The sequence below is a fragment of the Bombina bombina genome, chromosome 5 (genome assembly GCF_027579735.1).
Source record: "Bombina bombina isolate aBomBom1 chromosome 5, aBomBom1.pri, whole genome shotgun sequence".
NCBI classification, from domain to species: Eukaryota; Metazoa; Chordata; class Amphibia; order Anura; family Bombinatoridae; genus Bombina; species Bombina bombina.
In genome coordinates, this window is record NC_069503.1 from 985,090,060 (window position 1) to 985,117,344 (window position 27,285).

At 37.2% G+C, this 27,285-nt stretch overlaps 1 long non-coding RNA gene and 6 other non-coding genes across 7 annotated transcripts; all 7 read right to left on the minus strand.

Annotated features, from left to right (window-relative positions):
- Positions 1-16,740: 16,740 nt before the first annotated feature.
- LOC128661049 (uncharacterized) lies at positions 16,741-26,717 on the minus strand. The gene is made up of 13 exons (XR_008402602.1): positions 26,689-26,717; positions 25,654-25,684; positions 23,881-23,919; positions 23,086-23,129; positions 21,015-21,064; positions 20,764-20,798; positions 20,357-20,405; positions 20,014-20,041; positions 19,152-19,196; positions 18,950-18,980; positions 18,371-18,405; positions 17,114-17,180; positions 16,741-16,936 (listed from the first exon to the last, which is right to left on the minus strand). It is a non-coding gene; the product is annotated as an uncharacterized LOC128661049 (long non-coding RNA).
- Positions 17,014-17,082, minus strand: LOC128661919 (small nucleolar RNA SNORD31). The gene has a single exon (XR_008402688.1). It is a non-coding gene; the product is annotated as a small nucleolar RNA SNORD31 (small nucleolar RNA).
- Positions 18,485-18,554, minus strand: LOC128661910 (small nucleolar RNA SNORD30). Its single transcript, XR_008402680.1, has one exon. It is a non-coding gene; the product is annotated as a small nucleolar RNA SNORD30 (small nucleolar RNA).
- On the minus strand, positions 19,049-19,115 carry LOC128661905 (small nucleolar RNA SNORD29). Its single transcript, XR_008402676.1, has one exon. It is a non-coding gene; the product is annotated as a small nucleolar RNA SNORD29 (small nucleolar RNA).
- On the minus strand, positions 19,268-19,336 carry LOC128661914 (small nucleolar RNA SNORD31). The gene has a single exon (XR_008402684.1). It is a non-coding gene; the product is annotated as a small nucleolar RNA SNORD31 (small nucleolar RNA).
- LOC128661922 (small nucleolar RNA SNORD22) lies at positions 20,193-20,317 on the minus strand. The gene has a single exon (XR_008402691.1). It is a non-coding gene; the product is annotated as a small nucleolar RNA SNORD22 (small nucleolar RNA).
- LOC128661907 (small nucleolar RNA SNORD26) lies at positions 25,527-25,594 on the minus strand. The gene has a single exon (XR_008402677.1). It is a non-coding gene; the product is annotated as a small nucleolar RNA SNORD26 (small nucleolar RNA).
- Positions 26,718-27,285: the final 568 nt, after the last annotated feature.

A 27,285-nucleotide genomic window follows, 5' to 3' on the forward strand; every position in this document is an offset into this window, starting at 1 on the left:
TTATAAAATCTAAAAAATCTAAAAACTCAAAAAAGGACCAGGATAGACTAAGTGTTAGGATTTAGGGTTTAAATTCTATAGGCCATATTCAGATAAGTCTATTCAGATCAAGCTCACTATTCAAACCTGATGGATGTAACGTGCCAAAATTATAGATCAATTCTGCTTCTTGTCTAAGGAGCTTCCTCTCCATATCTCCCCTTCTCCCATCTCCATGCACTTTTTTTATCCCCCAGTATTTCATACAATTTAAATTTCCCTGGTGTTTTTCATAAGTGTTTATATAGTGTCGTGTCTTTCCTATAATTTTCAATACTTAGGATGTGCTCCCTAATCCTATCTCTGAGTTTTCTACTCGTTTGACCGAGGTACAAAAGATTACAGTCACATTTAATGGCATAGATAACATTCTCGTCTGAACATCTAATAATTCCATTAATTTTATATAATTTCCCTGTTTTGCTAGATTCTAGACCTTTCAATTTGCTACTGTATCTGCACGATTTGCATGAATGGCAAGGGTAAAAGCCCTCTATTATATTCCCTTCAAGGTCCTTCATCCTTCCATTTACCATAGTCATTTTATTTCTCTTAAACTCACTAGGGGCCAGTAAATTCTTAAAATTTTGGGCTTTTTTATAAATAAATCTAGGGTTTCTGCTTATATTATGGCCAATTAAAGGGTCTTTTAGCAGTAAGTGCCAGTGTTTGTTAACCACTTTCTTAAAAAGTTTATGTTGAGACGAAAAGGTAGTAATTATTGGTATATCTAATTCCTCATCACTTGTGACATTAAAACTTATCCTTTTCTGTTTATGTTTCTTTTTTAGTAGATCTTTTCTATCAACCTTTTTGATATCACTTGCCAGTTTTTCTATATTTTTACTGTCATACCCTTTTTGTTTGAATCTATCAATAATAGTTCGTGATTGGCTATCATATTCATCAGATTTTGTGCAATTCTTTCTTACTCTTAATAGCTGCCCTTTGGGTATGTTCTTTTTCCAAATATCAAGATGGTTACTTTCTGCATCTATATAATTGTTGGTATCCACTTTTTTAAAAAAGGTCCTAGTCACAAGTTCACCAGCCATTATTTCAATTTCAATATCTAAAAAACTTATTTTATTTGAACTATATTCGTGAGTGAAAGTTAGGCCATATTCATTATGGTTCATATCCTCAATAAATTGGTCCAGTAGCTCAAGGTCCCCTTTCCACACAATAAACATGTCGTCTATATATCGCCTATAGAGCACAAGGTTCGCACCCCATGGGGATCTTCCAATAAATTCTTCTTCGAAGATCCCCATGAACAAATTCGCATAACTGGGTGCGAACCTTGTGCCCATAGCGGTCCCTTTTGTTTGTAAATAGTATCTATCATCGAATTTAAAATAGTTTTTATTTAAAATAAACTTTATACACTCCAAAATGAATTTCCCTTGTTCCTTTAACATATTTTCATCTTTTTGTAGATAAGATTCTATTGCTCTTAGGCCTAAAGAGTGGTCAATATTGGTATATAACGCACTAACGTCACAAGTGACTAAAATCATATTATGTTCCCATTTCAATGTCTCAATTTCATTTAAAAAGTGTGTTGAGTCAAGTAAAAATGAGGGTAGTTGTTTCACATACCCCTGCAAAAAGTAATCTATATATTGAGACAAATTGGAGGTTATACTTTCAATCCCAGATATTATGGGACGCCCTGGAGGTCTCTCTAGGTCCTTATGGACCTTTGGGAGAAAATAAAAGATTGGTGTCCTAAAATTTTTTACCAACAAAAAATCATATTCAGTATCATTTATCAATTTTATCGATTTTGCATCATTAAGGAGTGTTTCCAGATGTTTAAAAAAGGTGTCACCTGGATCCCCATTTAGTTTTCTATATGTGGTGGTATCATTTAGTAACCTCTGTGCTTCTTCTAAATAATATGTGCTATTCATGATCACTATCCCCCCACCTTTGTCTGCTTGTTTTATCACCAGATCTTTCCTATTCTGTAATTCTTTTATTAAACTTTTTTCTTTGAGGGACAGATTCCATTTAATACTCTTAGTGTCGGTTGTATCTAATTCGTCTAGGTCTTTCTTTACTGATTTCTCGAAGGACTCAATATAATTACCTTTTTCATGACTTGGGAAAAAATTTGATTGTTTTCTAAAGTCTGTCTGTATGTAGCTTTTTGATGCTGGATCTTTTTTCTCTTCTAGACAGTTTTTTAAAATTGGATTTTTAATAAAGTATTTTTTCAAGGTCAATTTTCTGATAAATTGGTTTATGTTAATAAGGTGTTCAAATTTGTTCATCTTAGATGAGGGGGCGAATGACAGGCCCTTGCTCAATATTAATTCTTGTTCTTTAGTTAGTGAAACGTTACTGATATTAAAAATTCCTTTGGTTACTGTCTCAGTTCCTATTTCTGGCATCTCCTCTCTGGGTTCTAATCTTCCCTTTCCTCTCCCTCTGTTCCCTCTCTTCTCCTTTTTCCTTTTGGAGGATCGTGGGTTCTCTCCCTGCCTACATCTAAAAAATCATTGGAGGTGCCTGGTTGAGTGGTTCGATAATCTTTTGGGTCAACTTCTAATGCCTCATATCTATTATGTGTCGGTACTCTCCAATTTTCTCTTTGTTGTTGTTGCTTATCTCCTTTATATTCAGGTTTATTATTAGATTGACTCCATTGTTCATTTCTATTAAACCACCCCCTTTCATTGAATGTTCCTCTCTGATTCCAACCCCTATAGTTATTTTCTCTCCACGAATTCCTATGTAGGTTATCATTACCATTATAGTATTCCCTATCATATCTAACATTTGTCTGATGTCTCCCGTTAAATCTAGATGAGTAATTATTATAACCCCTATGTGGTGTATATTGGTTGGAATATCCCATATAGTTAGGTTCCCATCTTCCATGGTGCTGACCCTGGTTATCTCTATAGTTGTTGTGTCTGGGTTTATAATTTCTTCTATCAAAATCTCCTTTCCACTGTTCTGTATTTCCCCTATAATCTCTCCTATTTTCTTCTCTATGTAGACTCCCTATATTAGTTTCATAAAGATTAGTTCTCCTCTCATCTTCATTGGATAATCTTTTTATCTCTGGGTCTTGTTCTACTACTGTTTCTTTGTTTTCTTTCCTTTTGCTGAACAACGATGCATTTTTCATCTCATTTATGTTACCCATATTTTTATTTGTGTTTGGTTCTAATTTATAATCACCCTGGTCTCTCCGGTATTTATGCCATTTTGTTTTAAGTATATCCCCCTTAAGTTCTTGTAATTTATGAATTGGTTCTCTTTCTTTGTCTTTTGAGATCTCTTTTTTCTTACTTTCTAAAAAGTTTTTTAATTTCGTTATGTCTTCATTAATGTTTTTTATAGCTAGTGTCCTGGCTTTGATTATTACTCTTATCAAATCTAGAGAGGCTTTTTCAAGAATCTCATACCATTCTTCTTTGTGTGTCTCATTTAGATCGAAAGTGCAGTCTTTTTTGAGACGCAAACCTCTAGGAACCATATTTAAAGAGACATATTTTTCCATAAATTTTAGCTCAGTGTTAATCTTAATTTCTTTCATTAGTAATCCCTCTAGGTTCTCTAAATTCATATTATTACAATTCTGAGTCTCATCAGTCCCTGCAGAGTCTACCAAATGATTATCATTGTTAACAGATTCATCTATTAAATTTAATAGACTTTCTCTAGTTTTAAAAAGTTCCATTTTAGATGGATACTAAAAGATTATAAAAATATGTGATTTTAAAAATAACAATAAAGTTTACAATGTGAATGGCAAGTAACTAAGTTCAGACCTGACCTGTGAGACAATAAAATAGGTAAAAAGTGGATGTGTCAGGGAGCTCAGTAAAACAGTTTAAGCCTGCCCACTGTTCACACTCCTCACAAAGTGTGAAAAAGTTGAAAAGACTGAAAGGAAAGATTGTGGGTGGCGCCAGTGAAGGCTAACTGTGAGAGTAATTGATTTCTGGTGGGGAATATGTCTAAAAGTGTGAGTCACAATTTCCAAAAAATAAAAGTATATATATAAATCACAACTATACCTATTGTAAAAAGAGATTATTAATAATATTACCAAACTAATTCAGCTCTAAGGACAATAAAAAATAATCCTAAAAAACAAGTTATTTAAATAAATTGATAATATTTTATTTTAATACATAGACTAGTCAAAACATTAGGACATTTAGAGTAGAATTGCACCGGTGCCCCTAAAATAATTAGTATTAAAAAATCTAATAGAACAATGATTCCTAAAAAACAATTCCTAAAACACAATATAATATACTTATTCCTAAAACACAATTTATTATACTTATAATATACTTCTTCCTAAAACACAATATATTATACTTATCAAACAATCTAAAATAAAGAACATAAGATGAGAGGTGATTCGTGTGATGCAGGTTAGTGGAAGTATAATACAGATACCAGCTCTCAAAGTCCCTTTTAGTAACCTTGCAGCGATAACATTAGTCAGATTCTGATTTACTCCTATTCCGGATAAGTGTAATAAAGTTGCAACTTAAGATATTTTTCCAATTTGTTACATCAAATTTGTTACATCAAATTAGCCCGGGCTGATCTTTTCAGTATTGATGCGTGTAAGATAAATCTAGTATGCTGAATCTGGGTCTCAGCGATATTGGCAAGCTTTTGTATTATCAGTTCTTACTCACCAAATATCCCCTCAGTGTAGCACAGTCTGGTTTCACTGTTGTATAACCGCCAGGCTATCTCACCAACAGTTGGACTTTCCTTCTTAATTTGCGACAAATACCGCGACAGCAGTTTCTTCGCTTTAATACTTGAAAATCCTCAGAGGGTATAACGATCCGTTTGCAGAAGTGCGCGCACTTATTTTGAAATTGCCGCTCCTACCGTTCAACCAATCTGTCTTCCTTTTGTTTGCACAGATCCTGGCTTCTTGGTATACGGTTCTGGGAGCACAATGATGGTACATACAGGCTCTCAATCAGCCTCTCCTTGCTTTGCACAAAGCTCACAGGTGCTGGGAAATCAGTCAATCCACGCGTATCGGCTCTCATGGGGCCTTTGTCAAGATAACTGTTCCCATTGTTTCTCTCCTAATAAAGGCTGTAAAATTAACCCCTTAGTGTTCAAGTCAATTAGCTCATCAAGATGTTTTCTTTCTTAACAGTTTTTGTTTTTTCAAAAAATAATAAATAAATTGGTATCTTAAATCCTTTGTTGAAGAGTTTTTATTATATATTGTTTTGTATTCCAGACTTGCAAGGTTACTATCAATGATAGAAGTATAATACGACATATTTTGGAATTTCATGCTAAACATTCATCTCTAAATGTGGATTATACCTCTCACCACCTAAAAACATTCTTCATAAGTCCATTTTAAATAAGGGGAAAGAGAATAAGTCAACTTGGATATCTATTATACATTTCAAAATGGATATAAAAAAATTAATTTATTACTATGAGATTAAGTCTAAAATTAACATAATACTAGCTGGAAGCCTCCAAATTTTATATAGAAAGATCTATATATATATATATTAGATGACAGTAGTCCATTTATATATACAAAATTCATATGTCTTACAAAATGTATAATATAATAAATGTAATAAACAACCTAAGTTTTTATATATACAAAAATATCAGTCTAGATAGAAAATGTATTTAATGGTATATTTTAAAATTATTGTTATAGATCCAAAACGGAAATGTTAAGAATATTTAATAAGATAAAATTGAGACAGACCAAACAATTTTTTTTTTATAAAATCTAAAAAATCTAAAAACTCAAAAAAGGACCAGGATAGACTAAGTGTTAGGATTTAGGGTTTAAATTCTATAGGCCATATTCAGATAAGTCTATTCAGATCAAGCTCACTATTCAAACCTGATGGATGTAACGTGCCAAAATTATAGATCAATTCTGCTTCTTGTCTAAGGAGCTTCCTCTCCATATCTCCCCTTCTCCTATCTCCATGCACTTTTTTTTTTTTATCCCCCAGTATTTCATACAATTTAAATTTCCCTGGTGTTTTTCATAAAAGTGTTTATATAGTGTCGTGTCTTTCCTATAATTTTCAATACTTAGGATGTGCTCCCTAATCCTATCTCTGAGTTTTCTACTCGTTTGACCGAGGTACAAAAGATTACAGTCACATTTAATGGCATAGATAACATTCTCGTCTGAACATCTAATAATTCCATTAATTTTATATAATTTCCCTGTTTTGCTAGATTCTAGACCTTTCAATTTGCTACTGTATCTGCACGATTTGCATGAATGGCAAGGGTAAAAGCCCTCTATTATATTCCCTTCAAGGTCCTTCATCCTTCCATTTACCATAGTCATTTTATTTCTCTTAAACTCACTAGGGGCCAGTAAATTCTGAAAATTTTGGGCTTTTTTATAAATAAATCTAGGGTTTCTGCTTATATTATGGCCAATTAAAGGGTCTTTTAGCAGTAAGTGCCAGTGTTTGTTAACCACTTTCTTAAAAAGTTTATGTTGAGACGAAAAGGTAGTAATTATTGGTATATCTAATTCCTCATCACTTGTGACATTAAAACTTATCCTTTTCTGTTTATGTTTCTTTTTTAGTAGATCTTTTCTATCAACCTTTTTGATATCACTTGCCAGTTTTTCTATATTTTTACTGTCATACCCTTTTTGTTTGAATCTATCAATAATAGTTCGTGATTGGCTATCATATTCATCAGATTTTGTGCAATTCTTTCTTACTCTTAATAGCTGCCCTTTGGGTATGTTCTTTTTCCAAATATCAAGATGGTTACTTTCTTTATCTATATAATTGTTGGTATCAACTTTTTTAAAAAAAGGTCCTAGTCACAAGTTCACCAGCCATTATTTCAATTTCAATATCTAAAAAACTTATTTTATTTGAACTATATTCGTGAGTGAAAGTTAGGCCATATTCATTATGGTTCATATCCTCAATAAATTGGTCCAGTAGCTCAAGGTCCCCTTTCCACACAATAAACATGTCGTCTATATATCGCCTATAGAGCACAAGGTTCTATTTAAACCTATGCATTCTCTGGACATTAAATTGCTTTCTTGGAAAGTGTTGTTCATTTTGGCCATCTCTTCTGCTAGAAGAGTTTCTGAATTATCTGCTCTTTCTTGTGAGTCTCCTTTTCTGATTTTTAATCAGGATAAGGCGGTTTTGCGGACTTCATTTAAATTTTTAACTAAAGTTGTGAATTCCAACAACATTAGTAGAGAAATTGTTGTTCCTTCTCTGTGTCCTAATCCTAAGAATTCTCTAGAGAGACCTTTACATTCTTTGGATGTGGTACGAGCTTTGAAATATTATGTTGAAGCTACTAAAGATTTCAGGAAGACTCCTAGTCTATTTGTTATCTTTTCTGGTTCTAGGAAAGGTCAGAAGGCTTCTGCCATTTCTTTGGCATCTTGGTTAAAGCTTTTGATTCATCATGCTTATTTGGAGTCGGGTAAATCCCCGCCTCAGAGGATTACGGCTCATTCTACTAGGTCAGTTTCCACTGATAATATGATTGATTATAAAGATTAAAACTTTTGATTTGGGTTGTAGATTAATTTTTTTCAGTGGAATTGGCTGTCTTTATTTATTTTATTATTTTTTTATTCAGTTTTAGAATAAAAGATAACATTTGGGGACACGCAGGACCCCTGTTCAAACATACACAGACAAAAAAGGGTCGGACACGCAGGTCCGGTTGCAATAGACATCAAACCATTGATACATCAGAAGTAAATTGCAGGGATTTGTGGTGAAAATAGTTCACCAAGAGTGAACCCTGATGTGGGCTCAAAATATGGAGGGGGAAAAAAATTCCAAGGACAAATGAGATACAAATGGTGTCTAGTACACGCTATACATATCACCCACTGTACCTAGCACTCATTGTGCCTAGCCCACACTGAACTTAGCACTCATTGCACTCAACTCTCATTGCACCCAGCACACGGCATATCCAGTACATGTTATACCTAGCACACGCTGTACTTACCATTCATTGTACTTAGCATACGCCGTGCCCGGCACACTTAGTGCCCAACACACTTAGTGCCCACCACACACAGTACCCAGCACACACTAAACCTAGCACATCTTGTACCTGGCACACCTTGTACCTAGCACACCCTGTACCTCACACACCTTGTACCTAGCACACGCCGTACCCGGCACCCGCCTTGCCTAGCACACATTGCACCTAGCACATATTGCACCTAGCACACGTTGTACTTATCACATGCTGCGCTTAGCACATGCCGTACCCGGCACCCGCCTTGCCTGGCACACGCGGTACCTAGCACACCTTGTACCTAGCACACCTTGCTCCTAGCACGCATTGCACCTAGCACACATTGTACATAACACACACTGCACCTAGCACACATTGCACCTAACACACGCTGTGCTTAACACCCACTTTACCTAGCTCACACTGTACCTAACACACGGTTCACTCGGCACCCACCTTGCCAAGCACACGGAGTATCCAGCACGCATTGAACTTAGCACACATTGTATAGCACATGAAGAACCCAGCACACAGAGTGCCTAACACACCCAGCACGCACAGCACCTAGCGCGCACGCACAGCTCCTATTACGCACAGCACCTAATACTCACTGCCCCTAGCACACAGCACCTAACATACACTACGCTTAACACAAACAATACCCAGCATACGCAGTATCAAACAGACACATTACCCAGCTTAAACAGTATATAAAATATGTGAAACCCTAAAGGTCCCTCATACCCCAGACATATAAATTAGCAGCATACAGCAAAGACAAAACACATCAAAATTACAACTCTGTGTGCTATGCCTAAATATAGTGCTAAAAAGACTAAAAGTTACAGAGTGAACAGGAATATTTAAATAAAAACAACTGAAGCAGAAAGTATTATTGGTCACTGGAAACTGTAACTTAAGGGCTTGAGGAGTCTAAGTGGATAATAAACAACATAGGGATAAACTGTACATAACTAGCTCCTGAGGAGTTGATAACATACAGGGATACACCCCTTAATGACCACAATATACCCTGTATGTCACTGGTCGTTAAGGGTTTTTTCAGGACATAAAAGCACAAGTCTAGCAAGAACACGCTATTAATTCCCTCCCTCCAGCAGGCTTTGTGGAATAGAGCAGTCTCAACGCTGGTGGCAAGACCACGCTATAAAACAATCAAGTCCCAAAAAAAGGCCAGCGACATACAGGGTACGTCGCTGGTCCTTAAGGGGTTAAAAGAATACGCATTGACTAAGTACTGATACTAGAGTGTACAAACAGAAACCTGAAATTTAGATCCCATGCTGTCTATGGAGCAGAATCACAAGTGTAAGCAACCCTACTTTCTTAAATAACTTGGAATAGCAAACTGTTAGATAGGGCAACATAAAGACCCCAATCAATTATATTACATTCCCAGTTAGGTTTAGATTGGAATAGAATAATAGCGTAGTATGAGCATTACTAACCTACTCCTCAAAGCGTGACTCTTGTTTGAGGGAAGGAGACACAAATACAGGGACTGTCTCATATTAATAGACGCGCATACTGCGTCTCAAACTAAGGACTTACATTGCTAAGACAGAAAGACCAACCAAGCAAAACATATGTAGAAAAGAATAAATAATGAAAATGTATAAATAAAAAGAAATCAACAAACAGGTGCAGCACAAACTATTATGGTATCACGTAACTTGTCAAGGTCGTGGCTGCAGACCCATTATTAGGGGGAAGAAACTAAAGTGATATTTGACATTCGTTTCCTAAGGAGGGCTAGATCATAGAGAGCGTATATAACTAAATAGAATCGCATGAAAGTTCCCAGCCAGTCAGGGTGTCCATCCCTCAAAAGACAGTATCTTGTAAAAAAGAGGCACTGTAGCTTCGCTGTTCCGGCTGCCCCAAGCGACTTAAACCATAGCTGGAAGCTTCCCTGATCCACGTGATGGATCCAGCAACATCACACCCGGCTTGCTTGACGCTGCGGCTCACAAACCGTTCCAGCCGGGAAACCTCAATATTGCACAGATTGTGCTGGACTGTAGAAGTCATGGCCTCTGGCGCTGCTGACCTCACCGGGCACGTTGATTGCTGTCCTTTGCTGTTTAAGTAAGATGTAGGAGCATTTCCACAAGGGCTTGTGCACAACGAAGTCGTATTTTTGGCCAGATAAGGTTTTCCCATCTTTTATTGCGTGGTTCTTTGTAGGCCTTCTAGGAAACCAGTCCTTTGTCCAGATGCTCCATTCCGTTGTTAGAGCCAGCTTTGTTGCATCGGTATTATGCGCTGCGTAGGTAAGATGGCGCCTGCCATGTTATTGAAAAGTTTCAAAGAGTGAGTTATCTGCAAGTCATAGGATTGCAGCTCCCAGTGATCGCCTATAGATGTTTAGCCATAGTCCTCTGGCTGTGGATGTGGCTGTGCATATGTCGAGTTTAGGACCTTAGCTTCTCCGATATCAATTACCTCCAACAGGGCCTACTGTATTGAAGGCCTCAAAAGCCACAATGTTTCCTAAGGCCGGATGGTGGTCTGCAAGTGCACCTGATGCAGGCATATGCTTGGGTGGTCTCCAAACATACCCCGAGTGGTCTTCAATGTATTGGGCTCATAATTGGGCCGATCAGATTACCATATCCTGGAATAAAAGGTTTATAGCAGGGTCAATCTCAGGAGCTCTGTATAAACACGTCTGCCCTGTTCAGCTGCCAGCTCCGCCCTCCCTGTCTTTATTTTTTATCCCTGACTCTTGCGTGGAGTTCCACATCTTGGGTATTTGCTATCCCATACGTCACTAGCTCATGGACTCTTGCCAATTACATGAAAGAAAACGTAATTTATGTAAGAATTTACCTGATAAATTAATTTCTTTCATATTGGCAAGAGTCCATGAGGCCCACCCTTTTTATGGTGGTTATGATTTTTTTGTATAAAGCACAATTATTCCAATTCCTTGTTGATGCTTTTTACTCCTTTCTTTATCACCCCACTACTTGGCTATTTGTTAAACTGAATTGTGGGTGTGGTGAGGGGTGTATTTATAGACATTTTGAGGTTTGGGAAACTTTGCCCCTCCTGGTAGGATTGTATATCTCATACATCACTAGCTCATGGACTCTTGCCAATATGAAAGAAATGAATTTATCAGGTAAATTCTTACATAAATTATGTTATTTGGTTTGTATTATATAGCCACAATGTTTTACTGGTTTTAAATGACATAGGATAAGTTAAGCTTTTAAAGGAAATTGTGATGCTTACAAAAAGGTGAAAGAAGTTTTGTTGGACATAATTGTGATTGTATCAGGGTGTGTGCTCATCTTGTGCTGTTTTGTTTTCTTCTTAGACTCCATCTGACTTGAGTGTCTGCTTGCTATGAGGATCCATCTGCTTTCCTTGTCTACCCCATGAACAAACCATCGTACTTCCAGCATGTACCTGCAGATGGACACTTGCAAAACACCCCTACTGCAAATGGACTATGGTATTGAAGCAGAGTGTCTGAGGGAGGTGGAGCTCTAAGAGGACAAAGACTGTTCTTAAAGTGATCAGAGGTCACCCAGAGATACTTGTGCTATTCCCATGTTATGCTTCACTGTGGAGAGTGTACAGAGCAGGAAACTGTCGAAGCTAGCTATGCAGGTTGAGAAAGATGCAGCATTTTTTGGGGGTAGATAGGGGGCTGGTTGGATCTTTGTGCAGATAGACCAGTAAGTTTGGGGATGCTGTGAGGTAGACAGAGAGTATTGGAGAGACTGTGCAGTGACAAATTGTGCCCTATTGGCCTATTCAGTTTTTAAATGTTGTCTATATATTATAGCAGTAAATGTGAATACATTTCTCTACAGTATTCTCACATAGACTCCTTAAAAAACATTGCTAAAATTAGACATTTCCTTACACAAGATTCAACTAAGATTTTAATCCACTCTCTCCTCCTTTCCCGCCTCGACTACTGTAACTCCGTCCTCTCTGGTCTACCTAGCTGCCGCATAGCTCCTTTACAATCCATTATGAATGCCTCTGCCAGGCTCATCTTTCTTACACGTCGATCTTCATCTGCTGTCCAATACCTTCACTGGCTTCCTCTTGCTTCTAGGATTAAACACAAAATCCTCACTCTGACATACAAAGCTCTCAACTGCACTGCTCCCCCCTACATTTCAGAACTTGTCTCCAGATACTCTCCCTCCCGTCCCCTTCGATCAGCTCAGGATCTCCTCCTCTACTTCCTCACATTCCCGTTTACAGGACATCTCCAGACTGGCCACCATCTTGTGGAACTCTCTGCCTCGCTCCACAACTCTCCCCTAGTTTTAACAGCTTCAAGCGCTCCTTAAAAAAAACTACGATTCAGGGATGCTTACAACCAACACTAACCTTTCCTAACTGCATTGCTTTCCCCTTGAACCCCTTAGACTGTAAGCCTATGAGCCCAGCTGTTTGCAGATCGCCTTCATAAGAGCCAACTACAACAGTGAAACTCTCGGCAGGGCCCTCTACCCACTTGATCCCTGCAAAAGCTATCCTGTATATTGACTATGTTTACAGCGCTGCGGAAACTGTTGGCGCTCTACAAATACCTGATAATAATAATAGATTCATGTTATACCGTAGTATTAGGCTTATATTGTTGTTAATAGATTTACCAATTTTCTGTGCCTTTTATATATTTGTTCAATTTTTAGTGTTATTTTGTTAGAATATATAGCAATACTGATTCCATTTTGTCTTTAGTCATCCATTTTGGTTTATTATAACAGCTTATTATGCTGTGAGAAAATATGTTGATGTTATAAGCTGAACACGTTATCTCAATAATTTGTCCAATGGCCTTGCGATGCGCCCAGATATACTTTTTATCTAAAACTCCTCACTTATTAAAAATACTCCTTAATATTCCTTTTTACTCATATTTTAATAAGGTTCTTTTGTTCTAAGCAATACTGTGTAAGATGATGTAAAACTATGAGTACGTCATTCCTAAGTGACACCCCCCCCCCCCTCTTAAGATAACGCCTAAGGGTGTCTTCTTGGGCCTTCAAGAATGGGGCCTCTGTAGAACAGATTTGCAAGGCTGCGGCTTGGTCTTTGCACACTTTTTCTAAATTCTATCAATTTGATACTTTTGCTTCAGCTGATGCTTCTTTTGGGAGAAAGGTTCTTCCCTAAGAAAGAACACCAAATTTATGCTTACCTGATCAATTTATTTATTGACACGGTGAGTCCACGGCCCTCCCTGTTTTTCAGACAGTGTTTATATAAACCTCAGTTACCTTGTGTTATTTTCCTCTCTCTCCTTTCCTTCGGTTGAATGACTGGGGTTTGTGGGAAGGGAAGTGATACTTAAAAGCTTTGCTGTGGTGCTCTTTACCTCCTCCTGCTGGCCAGGGGTGATATTCCCAACAGTAATTGGTGATCCGTGGACTCACCATGTCAAGTAAGAAATACATTTATCAGGTAAGCATAAATTTGGTTTTTCCCATGTCAGGTTCTGGGCAAAACCTTCTTTTTCACACTACCACAGGCCAGTGTTTCAAAATGTAAAATATTTTAACAGCTCTATGCTGGTATAATTGTCCAGCAAGGGTTGGAGATCCCAAAAATTTTTGCCATTTAAAACCCAAGGTAGCCAATGTAAAAATAACATTTTAAAAGAACCCAACTCTCATTGGAAGTAAGTTTATAAAATTGTATTCTAGTGTGGCCGCTTGGATGAAAACAAAATTTATGCTTACCTGATAAATTTATTTCTTGACACGATGAGTCCATGGATCATCATTAATTACTGTTGGGAATATAACTCCTGCCTAGCAGGAGGCGGCAAAGAGCACCTCAGCAGAGCTGTTAAATATCTCCTCCCTTCCCTCCCAATCCAGTCATTCCACTGAAGAAGAGAAAGGAAAAAAAACAAGGTGCAGAAGTGTCTGAAGTTTATAACATACTAACAACCTGTCTAAGTAACAGGACGGGCCGTGGACTTACTTTTTCTGAGTTTTTTTCCTTTAACCCCAGAAATAAAAGTTAGCACTTAACTCATATTCTGCCCGACAGCAAAGGCAGCTCCCAGGTTTCAGAGGTCCTTTCCCTCACGTGGACCTGTGAAATAAGTTAAAAATCTGAGGGATATTACTCAGTATTTTCTGAGTTAGGGCAGCATCAGTATGGGAGGCACAGTGAGAATTATGTCCCACAAGTTCCCATTGCTCTAAAGCCACCACTGCTCTACTGAAGAGACTGATATGAACTACGGCTACACCGTAGGACAAAGCAACGCAATCTTGCACTACTTAAAAAAATAAACTCTTGAAACTTTTTCTAACACCTAACTTTACCACTTCCTTGCTATAACATAGGCAAAGAGATTGACTGGAGTGGGCAGGAAGAGAGAAGACATTTAACAGCTCTGCTGTGGTGCTCTGTCGCCTCCATTCATAAAGGGGCCTTTTTATATAGCCTGTCATGCAAGGGGTTATTTCGGGGGGCACACTGGGCATTGTGAACATGAATTAACTGTAGCAGCTGTTCATATATATCCTTCATAATCCCTGGGAAAACAATTTATGCTTAGCCAATACATTTTCTCTCTTGGCAGTAAACGGCCACAAAATCCATTCATAACTTATGGGAAATACTTCACCTGGCCACCAGGAAGCAGCAGATACCACAAAGCATTAAAGGGACAGTATTCACTCATTTTCACGTAACTGCATGTAAGACACTACTATAAAGAATAAGTTGCAGATACCGATATAAAAATACAGTATAAAATGGTTTAAAAACGTACTTAGAAGCTTTCAGTTTAGCTGTTGAAAAGGCAGCTGGAAAGCCCACTGCAAGTGGGAAATAAGACACTCCCCCCTCTGCATATTAAAAGACCCTTTACACAAACAGGAGCAAGCTGGAGAAGGTAGCTGACGGTATTCAAATAAAACTTTGGGGCTTGGTTAGGAGTATGAAAATCAGAGCAATGTTCTTTAAAAATAAGCAAAATTATACATTTAAAAAAAAACAAAAAAAAAAACTTTATGGGCTTTATAAATAGATCTACAAAACATTTATGCAAAGAAAAAAATGTGTATAATGGCCCTTTAAATATCACTCCCACTTCCCCATCAGACATTAAAGCAGAGGATAAGAAAGAGTAGTTATAAAAGTGGTAATAAGGTGCCAAGACTGTTGCCACTACATTATTTATATGAGGGCTCATGGTCTCAATGCCAGGGAATGATAGAGGTTCTAGTTCCAGCACTTACAAACGCTGGGTTTCTTCACCATCCATTTAGTCAAAGCCCAAAACTTTAACTCTGATAGGTCTGGAGTGGCTAGGTATTTTTCCTGACATAAGAATGGATTTTCTGACTGTTACTGGCTGGGATATTTTGATCAGATGTTGCTGGACACACAACTCAGGGGCTCTTAACCTGATGCTGTGTAAGTTTCAGGTAAGGCAAAAAGTGGTTAAAGGACCAGTTAACAGTAGATTTGCATAATCAACAAATGCAAGGTAAGACAATGCAATAGCACTTATGGGCTTAATAAATCTAGCCCATACGGCAGCAAGTTCTCTCAAGAACTTGCTCGCTGTTCTTTATCAAGCAGCGGTCACCAGACCCGCTGCTTCCTTAGCCACCTCTAATGTAGCAAAATTCAATCTCCCTCGGTTTAGTCAGACCGAGGAGATTGACAGCTCCTGCCCACGCGTGATTGGCTGTGCACAGGAGGGATTGCACGCGAGCGCATAATTGCGCTCGTTTGCGATGCCGAATACCTCCGGGTATTTTCGCACCACCACAGGCGAGCTGAGGCGTACAGGGGCGCATAGCCCTTAGTCTGAACTTCAACTGAACTTCAAATGAATAATTTTTTTTATAACAAATTTCAGTTATGTATAACTCCTTGTTCCATGTGATAGCAATCACAAATGCATATACGTATAGTCTGAATTTACACATGCTCAGTAGAATCTGGTGACTCAAGACTCCAATTTACTTCCATTAAAAAAAAAAAAAAAATGTGCAAAGTTGTTTAAAATCACATGCAGTATCTGAATCATGAAAATTTAATTTAACCTGAGTGTCCCTTTAACTCCCTGAATCTTGTGCAAAGATGGGGTAAACTTCCAAATAAGCATGCTGTCAGTTTTTTTTTTTAAAATAGACTATAAAGTAAACTGACAAAAAGGTGATCAGGCACAGCAGGGAAGGGTTACAGTCTAAGCCACTCAGGGATTGTCCAAATGGATAATCCTTTACCACCTATTCGCACTGTGGAATCTGTTGGCGCTCTACAATAAGATATTACCCATTCCCCAGTTTTGCATAGCCAACACAAAGGGATATTAAACCCAATTTGTCTTTCAGTTTTTATAGAGAATGATTTTAGACTTTCTATTTTACTTTTATTATCAATTTCTTAGGGCGCTTGTTGATAAGCAGGGACATATGCTTTTCACAATAAACAAAATTGTGACATAAAACGTGTAAGAAACCAGACCACAGGGTATATATTTTGACATTTTAACTGTCCTTTAGTTTAGTAGTTTATAGCCTCAGATACACTCATCCAGCACCAGAGCCAATCTGATTAAGCCTCATGTAATGGAACCAGACAGGTATGAGATCATGGACTTTCCACACATGACATAAGGACAAAAAGAGGGGGACAAAACCACACACATTTGATAATCTGACAGTTTATTAAGATATCACATTAAAGATAATCCAAATTTATAAAGATATATTCGTGCCATTAATATATCCTCCAGTGAGGTAGCAAGTCTTCATCTCAACTTCTGCAGAAGGGTTTGGATAGCATGTGACCTGAAGATTACCACTGTTTTACATGCAGCATTTCCCTGGATGTGCTTGTTTAGCTGAAAAAAAAAATAAATACGAAGTATAAACACTACAGTAGGTTGTTACAAAAAAGATTCATCTGAAGAATTGTTAGATAAGCTCAGAAATGTACCACTCAGTCATAGACATCAGACTGGGGCGGTAAAACCTCATCATAGCTCAGAACCAGAGGAGTTTAGAAATTAAGAACTAACCTAGTATAGAAGTCAGGAATACTTCGTTCAGGCAGCTCACTGGGGGTTTGGCAGTATTACAGATAATCTGGAAAGATAAGCGATACATTTGGTTAAAGGGTAGCCAGGAAAGCCCCAACACCACAAAACAGTAGTGGGATCTTATATCAGTATAGCGACGATCGTGGTCATTACCAACGCAAGTGTCAGTTCAGGGTATAGTGGATGACTCATCACTAGAGATCCCAAAAAAATAAAGCCCAGATAGAATTCATTGCTGCTACATTATGCTAGTTTAAAATCTAAATCAATAGTTCAGGTACAGATGCTACCAAGGTAAAGGTAATGCCAATTAAAGCTTAAATTTTTTTGTAAAAACCAAGCTTAAAGGGACATTAAACCCAAATAATTTTTCATGATTCAGACAGAATACAATTTTAAACAAAATTCCAATTTACATCTATTATCTAATTTGTTTCAATATTTAGATATCCTTTGTTAAAGAAATAGCAATGCACATGGGTGAGCCAATCACATGAGGCAAATATGTGCAGCCACCAATCTGAGCCTTTCTAGATATGCTTTTTAGGAAGGAATATCAAGAGAAAGAAGCAAATTAGATAACAGAAGTATATTAGAAATTTGTTTTAAATTGTATTCTCTAAATCCTGAAAGAAAATATGGATTAACGTCCCTTTAAATTGTAGCATGTAGTAGTCCTTTAGCCATTTGGCAGTAGTGCACACAACATTGCTAGACCTGTTTAGTCTACAAAGGACTCCAGGAAAACAAAATTGAATAGTTAACTGGAAACCTGGTCAATTGCATGCTCTGAATAAAGTTTAATTTTGACTTTACAGTCTCTAAAGATTCAACCTTTTAGACTTAGTTGTAATCTGGGAATGGAAAAAAAAATAAAAATGTCTGTTTAAAAAGGGACATGAAATGGAAAATTCTCATCTGATTCAGATAGATAAAAATTTAACAATTTTCCAACTTCAATTTAATTTGCTTCCTTCGCTAAAGGTTTATCTAGGCAAGCTCAGGAGCAGCAGAGAACCTAGTTTCTAGCTGTTGGTGGCTGTATATATTGATTGTGATTGGCTCAGCCATGTGTTCATTAAGAAACCAGTAGTGAATTGCTGCTCTTTCAACAAAGGGTACAAAGAGTGACAAATTAAATAGGAGTAAATTAGAAATTTTAATTGTATTCTCTATCTGAATCATGAAAAATTGTTTCATGTACCTTTAAGGGACAAAGGTAGAGTGGAGTCTTACCTTTAAAAAGATCTTGATAACAATCTTCTTTTTTCCTGTAAAGATTGAATAGTTTGATTACAAGCAGATTCTGAACAGCAAGACAAGCAGTATTGACATTTTTAGCCACCATACTGACTTCAGTAATTAATTCTCAACAGAAACATTCAGCCGAACGAGATTCCAAGAGATGATCATCATGTCAGCAGATTGCAGTACTATTTTAGCATGTGACCTGCCTTATCACAGGTGCATTTTGTATTCAAGGCTTTTAGTGAGGTTTGTAAAGTAACAAAGTATTTTTTACTAAATGAATCACTTGACTTCAGTTAAACACTTAAGATTTTTTTTAAAGAAACCAAGCAGGCTTAGGACTGCACATGAGCAATATGTATATGTAAGCTGTAATTAGATGTCAAGACAATACATGTGAATGCTCCAGTCTACCTAGTTAAGTTCAGACAAAGGAGCAACATTTTAAACTACCACACATTTAAGTAAAATTGGAATAGTTACAAAAATTGCATGCTATGAGTAGGACTAATTGTTACAGCCATGTCCTCAAAGGAGAGCAAATTATTTTAAGTTAAAAAAACATACCTGGTAACACATTGGCATCTCTTCAAAAACACTAAAAAAGAAGAAGTGCAAAATTTTAGTATCAAAGCAATTGGAAATAGTCTTAGCGATTAATCATAATCTGCTCAGTTGTTCAAACCGTTTCATTCTTAATGTCAAAGTGAGCTAGTTTGACTCATCACTGCAATATCTTCAATGACTTAATGATTCAGCAAACACTTACCAGGCCAGTGTGACACGGTAGTGAGAAGGGATCTTGGCTGTGCATCTAAAAAAATAAAAATGCATGTTACTACATAGTCACATTACCTACAGTGTGCCTGTGCCATGACCAAACTGGCAGTCTCAGAACAAACCACTCAGTCACATTGATCAGACTGGGGCGGTATACAGATCATCACTGGCCAAGGTGCATCAGAAGCAGACTAGGAAACTCAGATCATACTTTATATAAATTGTCTCAAGTCTAGTAAGCATAGTGGCTTTTTGCTACACATACTATAGTGTATTCAAGGGGACCAAGCTACCATACAAGAGGCACCTGATTAAACTAGGTTTCCTTCACTAAAATAAAGTGTCAACTTTATAATGTAAAGAAACTCTGAATTTTCAGGACCAGTTAGGGGTTTCCTTATGCAAAAGAAAATCCTGCTTGGCTGACTGGTTATAATAATTTGCGATTTATATAGCGCTTTTCTCCCTGTGAGACTCAAAGCACTTTACAAATATACCAACATAAGACATAAAAGTTAGGAGTTTCTGAAGGTCAGATAAGCGGACTGAATGCCTGATGGAAGAGGTGGGTCTTTAGTTTTGTGTTAAAGTCTGTAAGGACGGTGCCTCTGATTGGGCATGGTAAAGAGTTCCAGAAAGTAGGGGCAGCGTGTCAGAATGCTCTGGAGCCTGAGTTTGTCCTTATTCTTGGCACTGAGAGGAGGGATGTGTTGGCTGACCTAAGTGAACCGTTATGACTGAGCAGGCCCTACCTAGTACGTCCAACACTGTCCATTAATCACAATGCAGCTACTAAAAAATGGGAAGCCACTGACCGGTCTAGATTTCTAACATTAACACAAGTTTCTTACCTGTAGTTAAGTTTGCAGAATCTGACACCTGAAAAAGATAAGTGAAGTGTTAATGCAAGCTATGGCGGTCAGTTGCACACTGTTGAAGTAAACATGTTGGTACATGGAAGTGTATCCTGAAAGGTGTAGACAGATAATGTAGATTTGAATATGTACAATGCCTTAACACTGAGCAAAAGCCCCATCAGACAGTTCAGCTGGAACAAGTCATCCTTCCTTTCCCACTGACTGCAACAGTGGGTTCACCTTTACAGGCTCTGTTGCAGTTCAATGGGTCGGACATGTGAAAGTTTCATCATTAGGGCACAGGGACAGGATAGATGCAAAGGAAAGTAGGCCATACCTTGTTTATTAAGGCCTTCTCCACAAGGCAGGTGGTCCCACTTAAGGATCTAGAGAGAAAAATAAGAAAAATTAAAAGTTGTCAGGGAATGACCATATGTACCAGTTAGCCTTGCAAAACCAGTCTGATCAGGGATTTGGTGATTTCTTGTCATTTGAAATATCCACATGATGCGTCAATTTATTCATCCTTTCAGACTGATTTTAAACCCCCACAATAATGCCATCACTTGCCAAGGTGAAAATTACTTTATTTTTTATTAAGCTAATAACCAGGAGTTTCACAAGCATTAAAAGGTTCTCCATGAGTAGAAGGCCCCCTAAACACTGATTGTTGCAGATGTTCAGATATTACTATCCTTCCAAAGGGATAAGATTAGCACCATGCTAGTTAACAAGTAGACATACCTGCATTAAAGTGTTGCAAGTTCCACTTGGAAAGCCTGGGGGTAAAAATAAATACATTTAGTTAAATACTTTTGGCATTTGCAAGTCCACTCACACATGTGTTATCTCCATCAGAACTCCACCATGCTAAGTTTGTTCTTCAAATGGTTTCAGACAAACGAGACTCATTAGGTCATCATGTGGAGCAAGGCTTAATCTACTCTCCACCATGCAGTAGTCCTAGCATTTAAATTTCACAAAAAGAACATTACCTGACTATGGAAATCTGGTTCATTCTGAAGGCATCTATTCAAGATGGGCCCTGTAAGAAAGACAGGATTTTAAAATGTACAAGTTTACCACAGTTTACTTTTATTAAAGTGTGACCTATTCTCAGAATTGTTGCTTCATCAATAACTTCAGGTACGTGCTTGACTATTGTCAATCATCACTGAATAGGCATATTGAAATTCCAAAATTAACTTCCATTTCCAACAGATTGAATTACACATTACAACTCCTATCTATACGAGCATTGAACATGCCAATGACCAGTGCAATTCCATGTATGCTATTCTTACAAGTCAGCAATCAATTCTCAAGCTTATAAACTCTAGTGCTAGATGCTTAAAGGGACACTGAACCCAAAATTTCTCTTTTGTGATTCAGATACATTCTTGCATTTCAAATAAAGATAGAGAAGAAAATTTAATAGGAGTAAATTAGAAAGTTGCTTAAAAATTCATGCTCCAAGTTTAGATGCCAGCCCATTTTGGGTAACAACCTGGGTTGTCCTTGCTGATTGGTGGAAAAAATCCATCCACCAATCAAAAAGTGCTGTCCAGAGTCCTTAACCCAAAAAAGCTTAGATGGTTTATTTCAAATAAAGATAGCAAGAGAATGAAGAAAATTGATAAGAGTAAATTAGAAAGTTGTTTAAAATTGCAAGCTCTATCTGAATCACAAAAGAAAAAAATTGGGTTCAGTGTCCCTTTAAAATGTTATTACAATTGCACAAACACACTATTTTTAAAATTATAAGAGTTTTGATTCTATTTAGAAGAATCAAGAGGACTTTCATACATTAAAGGGACACTGAACCCAAATTATCTTGTGATTCAGATAGAGCATGCAATTTTAAGCAACTTTCTAATTTACTCCTATTATCAAATTCTCTTGGTATCTTTATTTGAAATGCACGAAAGTTAGTTTAGATGCCGGCCCATTTTTGCTGAACATGTTGTTCTTGCCGATTGGTAGATACATTCATCCAATAAACAAGTGCTTTCCATGGTTCTGAACCATAATAAGCTTAGATACCCTCTTTATCAAAGAAAGCAAGAGAACGAAGAAAAAAAAGTAAATTAGAAATTTGCATTCTCTATCTGAATCACGAAAGAAAAAAATTTGGGTTCAGTGTCCCTTTAAGTATAACATACTTATGTATGAAAGCTCCTTTGTTTCAGACGTTCTTAACTGCAGCCCATGGCTAAACAATGTTTGCTAAGGGGGTGACGTTTTCACCTCTTAGCCCATAGCTGTACTGTAAATATGGCTCCCATGGGTGCCAAACCAGCTTTATAACACTAGGATTGACTCCCTTTAAAGGGAGTCAAGCAAAAAAAAAACCTCATGTTTCAAGTAGGGCATATTTTAAACAACTTTCCAATTCTCTTATCACCAATTTTGCTTTTTTCTCTTGGTATTTAGTTTAAAGCTAACCTAGGAAGGCTCAATTTCTATGCCCTTGATTGCTGCCTCTTATCACATGCTTTTTTTATTTGCTCTTCACAACAGGGGAGAGCTAGTTTGTGTAAACTGGATTGTGGCACACTGCACTAATTTGCTAAAATTACACTTTATTATCTATTGATTTATGGGATTAGGGGGCTGTCAGAAGATGCTTAGATACAAGTTAAATCAGAGAAGTGTTTGTTACGCAAAACTGGCAAATGGGTACTAAAGAGATCATCTCTAAAAAAAAGTCTGGTGTTGACTGTCCCTTTAACCAGTGAGAACCCCAAGCATTAAAAGCTTGGTCACATTTACAGCTAACATAATTTAGCATGAAACACAATTTCTCATTAAGTGCATACCATTTTAAACTTTCTAGCTTAGTTCATTGTTAATAAGGCTCAGGAGCAGGGATCCAGCGGTGGCTGCACCTATGCCTTTCTTACTGATATGTTCAGCTAGCCTTCAGTAGTGCACTTTTGCTCCTCTCTAAAGGAAACTGAATTAAGCAGAGTAAATTGGAAAGTTGCTTATAAATGTATGCCAGCTAAAACATGACCACCCCCCACAAAAAAAAAAAAGTATTAAACTTCAATTAACAAAACATACCTGGCTGTATCTTGACGATCTTAAAGATTCGAACACAAGACGCCCTGTAAAGAAGAACTTTTTAGTATTTAGGACCACAGACACTGTAAGACTTATCACACGGTAGCCTGGTCTCAGTACTTAAGATGCATCAATATATTCAGATATATGCTTGTCTGTTTTAATCATCATAGATCAGGCATGACTTCAGTAATTTTACAGAAATTGCTATAGTGGCAACTGAGAAATGACATTTTTATAAATACATATGAACAGTAAACCAAGTTAAAATGATAGTGCTCACATGCAGGTTTGGAGTTTAGGACCTTACAATATTAGTGAACGCTATATTAAAGGAACATTAACGACATTTTGACAATTCATATCATTGATAGTGAAACATTGTAATGGAATTTTTTTCTGTTATATCCTTCTAAATTGTGCTAGTCTCACAATCCCAGGGAAGTTTGCGATACCTTACCAAATGTATGCGTTTTTTTTTTTTACATCACCCAGCTACCTAAGATTCTCTGTCATGTTTGATGCAAAACTGATAATCCACACTTTACAATCATGATAGCAGAACCCTTATTTGAACTAGTAATTAAGTTGAATCAGTGCTAAACCACAAGAGCAATGGGTAGGCTTTCCCAGTTTCAGATGCACATGTTTAAATAGTTTGCGCTATAGCCGAATACTAGTTTCTGATTGGTTAAAAAGGCTTCTTTTGTTCTGGGGTGACTGGGGTTCTGAACTGAACATAATACAATTTGTGTTTAGTGGTCCTTTAAATTTTAGTAAATACACAAGACTTACTTGCAACAGCTGACCAGTGCCATTTCCTTGGCCGATGACCTGTGAGAGTTAGAAACAAAGTTTAAAACCTAGTTTTGAAACCATGCATGAAGCTCTAAGGCTACTTTGCAGTCTCCCACTGTGCACTCAAGCAAATCAGATTTTAGAGGGGTGCTTGTTAAAGTTACAGGAAAGTCAACATAAGAACTAATCAAGACAGAACAGTTTTAGACTAATGTTTAGTTTTCTTCTATTAAAAATGCCCTTACAAAATAAGAGGAAGTCTGTTGAAAAGCGGTAGCTTTGAGTGCCCAGAACCAACAGCAAATATTGCATATTATCGACCTGTGAAGATGGTGCTAGGCATAATGGAATCACTAATCCAAATTACATGCAAAGTATTGTAACCTTCCAGATTGTGCCTCAAATATTCAAATGGGGAGCTTTCAATAAATCTTTAAATGACTAAATTTGTTAGATATTTACAATATAGTGATGGTAAACATTGCAACGTTATTCTGCCCACATCTCATACTTTAGCTGAGCAATGACAATCCGCACAATTGCCTGAAGGCGGATTTGTCATTGCGCAGCTAATAAAATTATTATATGTGGGCGGAGGATCAGCATGTTTACCATTACTATGTTAAATATGACAAATTAAGTAATTTAAAATGTCATGAATTAAAGTTCCCTTGTTTTGAAAAATATTTATATACTGTACAGCATAATTTGAAAGTTTATGCACTTTTAGTAAAGAAAATGTTAAAACAAGGTGGTAGACAGCAATTTTGCTTCTTCACAGGGTTTGTATAAGCACTGCTTAAAGTGATGTTAAGCCAAAGTGTATAACAAACGCTATAATTTACCATCACTAAAAAAAGTTTCTCAGTCGTGTAAAGAGCATTTACACTCACCCTGTTAAGATATCACCTGTGATAGCCCACAGCACAGCGCTTTCTTCAAGGTGGTGACCACCTCTAGACCAATAGCCGTGCGTGTCAGATCCTAGCACAGCTTAAGGTGGAAACCTCACTGGAGAAATGCTGTGCCGTGGGCAGCAGGAGGCGCTGTGTTAGTGATCTACTTTCACTTGCAGATAAGTTGAGTAACGCTGTTCTTTTACAAAAAGATTAGAGAAACTCATTTTTATTTAGTTAAATCAGTTTGTAATACACTTGGACTTAGCACAACTTAGTGTCCATTTTTAGGAGTAATGACATTTAGCAACTTATCACAAGTTGCAAAGGGACAACAATCTTGTGTAAAGGAACAGTATAAATCAGTTTGTTTAACTGCATATTAAAGACACTAAAGAATATGCAGATACTCCCCTGCGTATGAAAAGGCCCAGTATTCAAATAGAATTGATCTGAAGTGTGTAGACATCAGTACACATCAAACTTTGTGGCTTGGTTAGGAGCCCGAAAATCAGCAAAAATATGCATTTTTACAAAAACACCCCCAGATAGGCTATATAAATGGCTCTACGGAATGTTTGCTAAGATAGTGTACAGTGTCCCTTTAATAAGACAATGCAATATAGCATTTACCAAAACTGAAAAAGTAAACTTAGACAAAAATAGCAAAATGACTTAAAAAAAAGTTACTTTGCTGATTTAATTCTATAACTGTCCCTTTTACTGGTATAACGAGCTAGCATAAATGCCACTCAGTAAGTGAAATTATCTCCAGTCATTTCAGAAAGAGAGAGTTCTTAGAATCATCGTTGTGGCACAAGACCAGGCAGTGTTTGGGAAACTGTACAATTTAAATGTAGATACAATTTCTCACCTGTATTCAAGTCTCTGCAGCACATAATAGCCTAGAAAGAAAATTAAATAAAATGGTTAGCTACCATGCCACGACTATACAAAAAAATTGCTCACACAAAAACATTAAAAGCTTGTTATAAATATTGCATTAGTGCAAATAAAAAAAAGGGGGATGGGAAGAGCCCAAAATAGGTTTTGTAGCTCAGAGACATATTTGTTGTCCTCAGGTTTCAGAACAGGTCTGTGTAGTCTCATCACTGCTACCAAGCTACTGTCCTTTACTTTAAAAGTAATCATAGCCATTGACACTGCATACGTCTAAGGACACCTATGTTTAGATTTTCAATAAAGGATGCCATTAGTACAAAACTTACAAACATTTAAATTACATTGTCTATAAAACTATTAGTTCGCATTGTATTGACTATACATGTAATACTGTACTGCTTTTTAAAAAAAATCCACAGCATCCTAAACAAAAAAAAAAAAAAAAAAAATATGCATGCTTTTAGTTTGATTAAAGGGACATGAAACCCAAATTTTCTCTCACGATTAGGAAGAGAAAGTAATTTTAAACAACTTTCTAATTTACTTCTATGATCTAATTTGCTTTATCTCTTTATATCCTTTGCTGAAAATCATATCTAGATAGGCTCAGCAGCTACTGATTGCACATAGATGCCTCGTGTGATTGGCTCACCCATGTGCATTGCTATTTATTCAACAAAGGATATCTAAAGAATGAAGCAAATTAGATAAGTAAATTGGAATGCTGTTTAAAAAATTGAGTTCGCTATCTGAATAACGAAAGAAATATGGGTTTAACGTCCCTTTAAGTCTTGCCAAACATTAACATAAGAGTAAATCATAGAAACACTGCAGATACATAAGCCTCAACGAGAGGCACATGCGCCTCGGTATTTAGTTATATACAGTAAAAAAAATATATATAATAGCACAAAACTAAAACAGGCCAAAAAAGATACAACAATCGTATCAATACAAAACCTCGCCGCGCCCCACTAAACCCAAGGGCAAGAGCGAACAACCTCACCTTCTAAATGAGCGAACAGGACAAAAAGAGGCCGAGCTAATTGAGAGGTAGGTTTATATAGTGCATATGCGCAGTGCATGCCGGGTGCGCATGCGCAGAACTTATGCTCTTCGCGGGGGGGTTTTTCTGAGTAGCTCTTCATGATTGTCGCAGATCCTACATAGGATAGTGATTGGTTGTAACGTCTGGTGGAGGCGTTGCTACTTGAAGTGTAATATTCCTATTTACGCGATTGAGCGCGATGCGCATGCGCAATGAGTAGTTCTTAGGCTGTTAAATCATGATTCATTGATTTCATTCAGTGAGTATTGTAAATCCTACTTATCAATATATGTGTTCATAAACACGTGATGATTGAAGAGCATGTACACTGCATATATATTGCAGATACAATAAAATACCCTTTATAAAATAGGTTTCTAACTGGAGAAAGTAGACAAACCCATTATTGGTTAACACAGTTTATCAACGCGTGTCTACATTAGGGTAACCACATATCCAAACTGCCATTCAGGGACGCCCCCCCCCCTGGAAAGCCCGCCCCGCCCCCCCCCCCCCCCCCCCCCCCTCTGGACCGCAACCCCCTCTGTGTGAAAA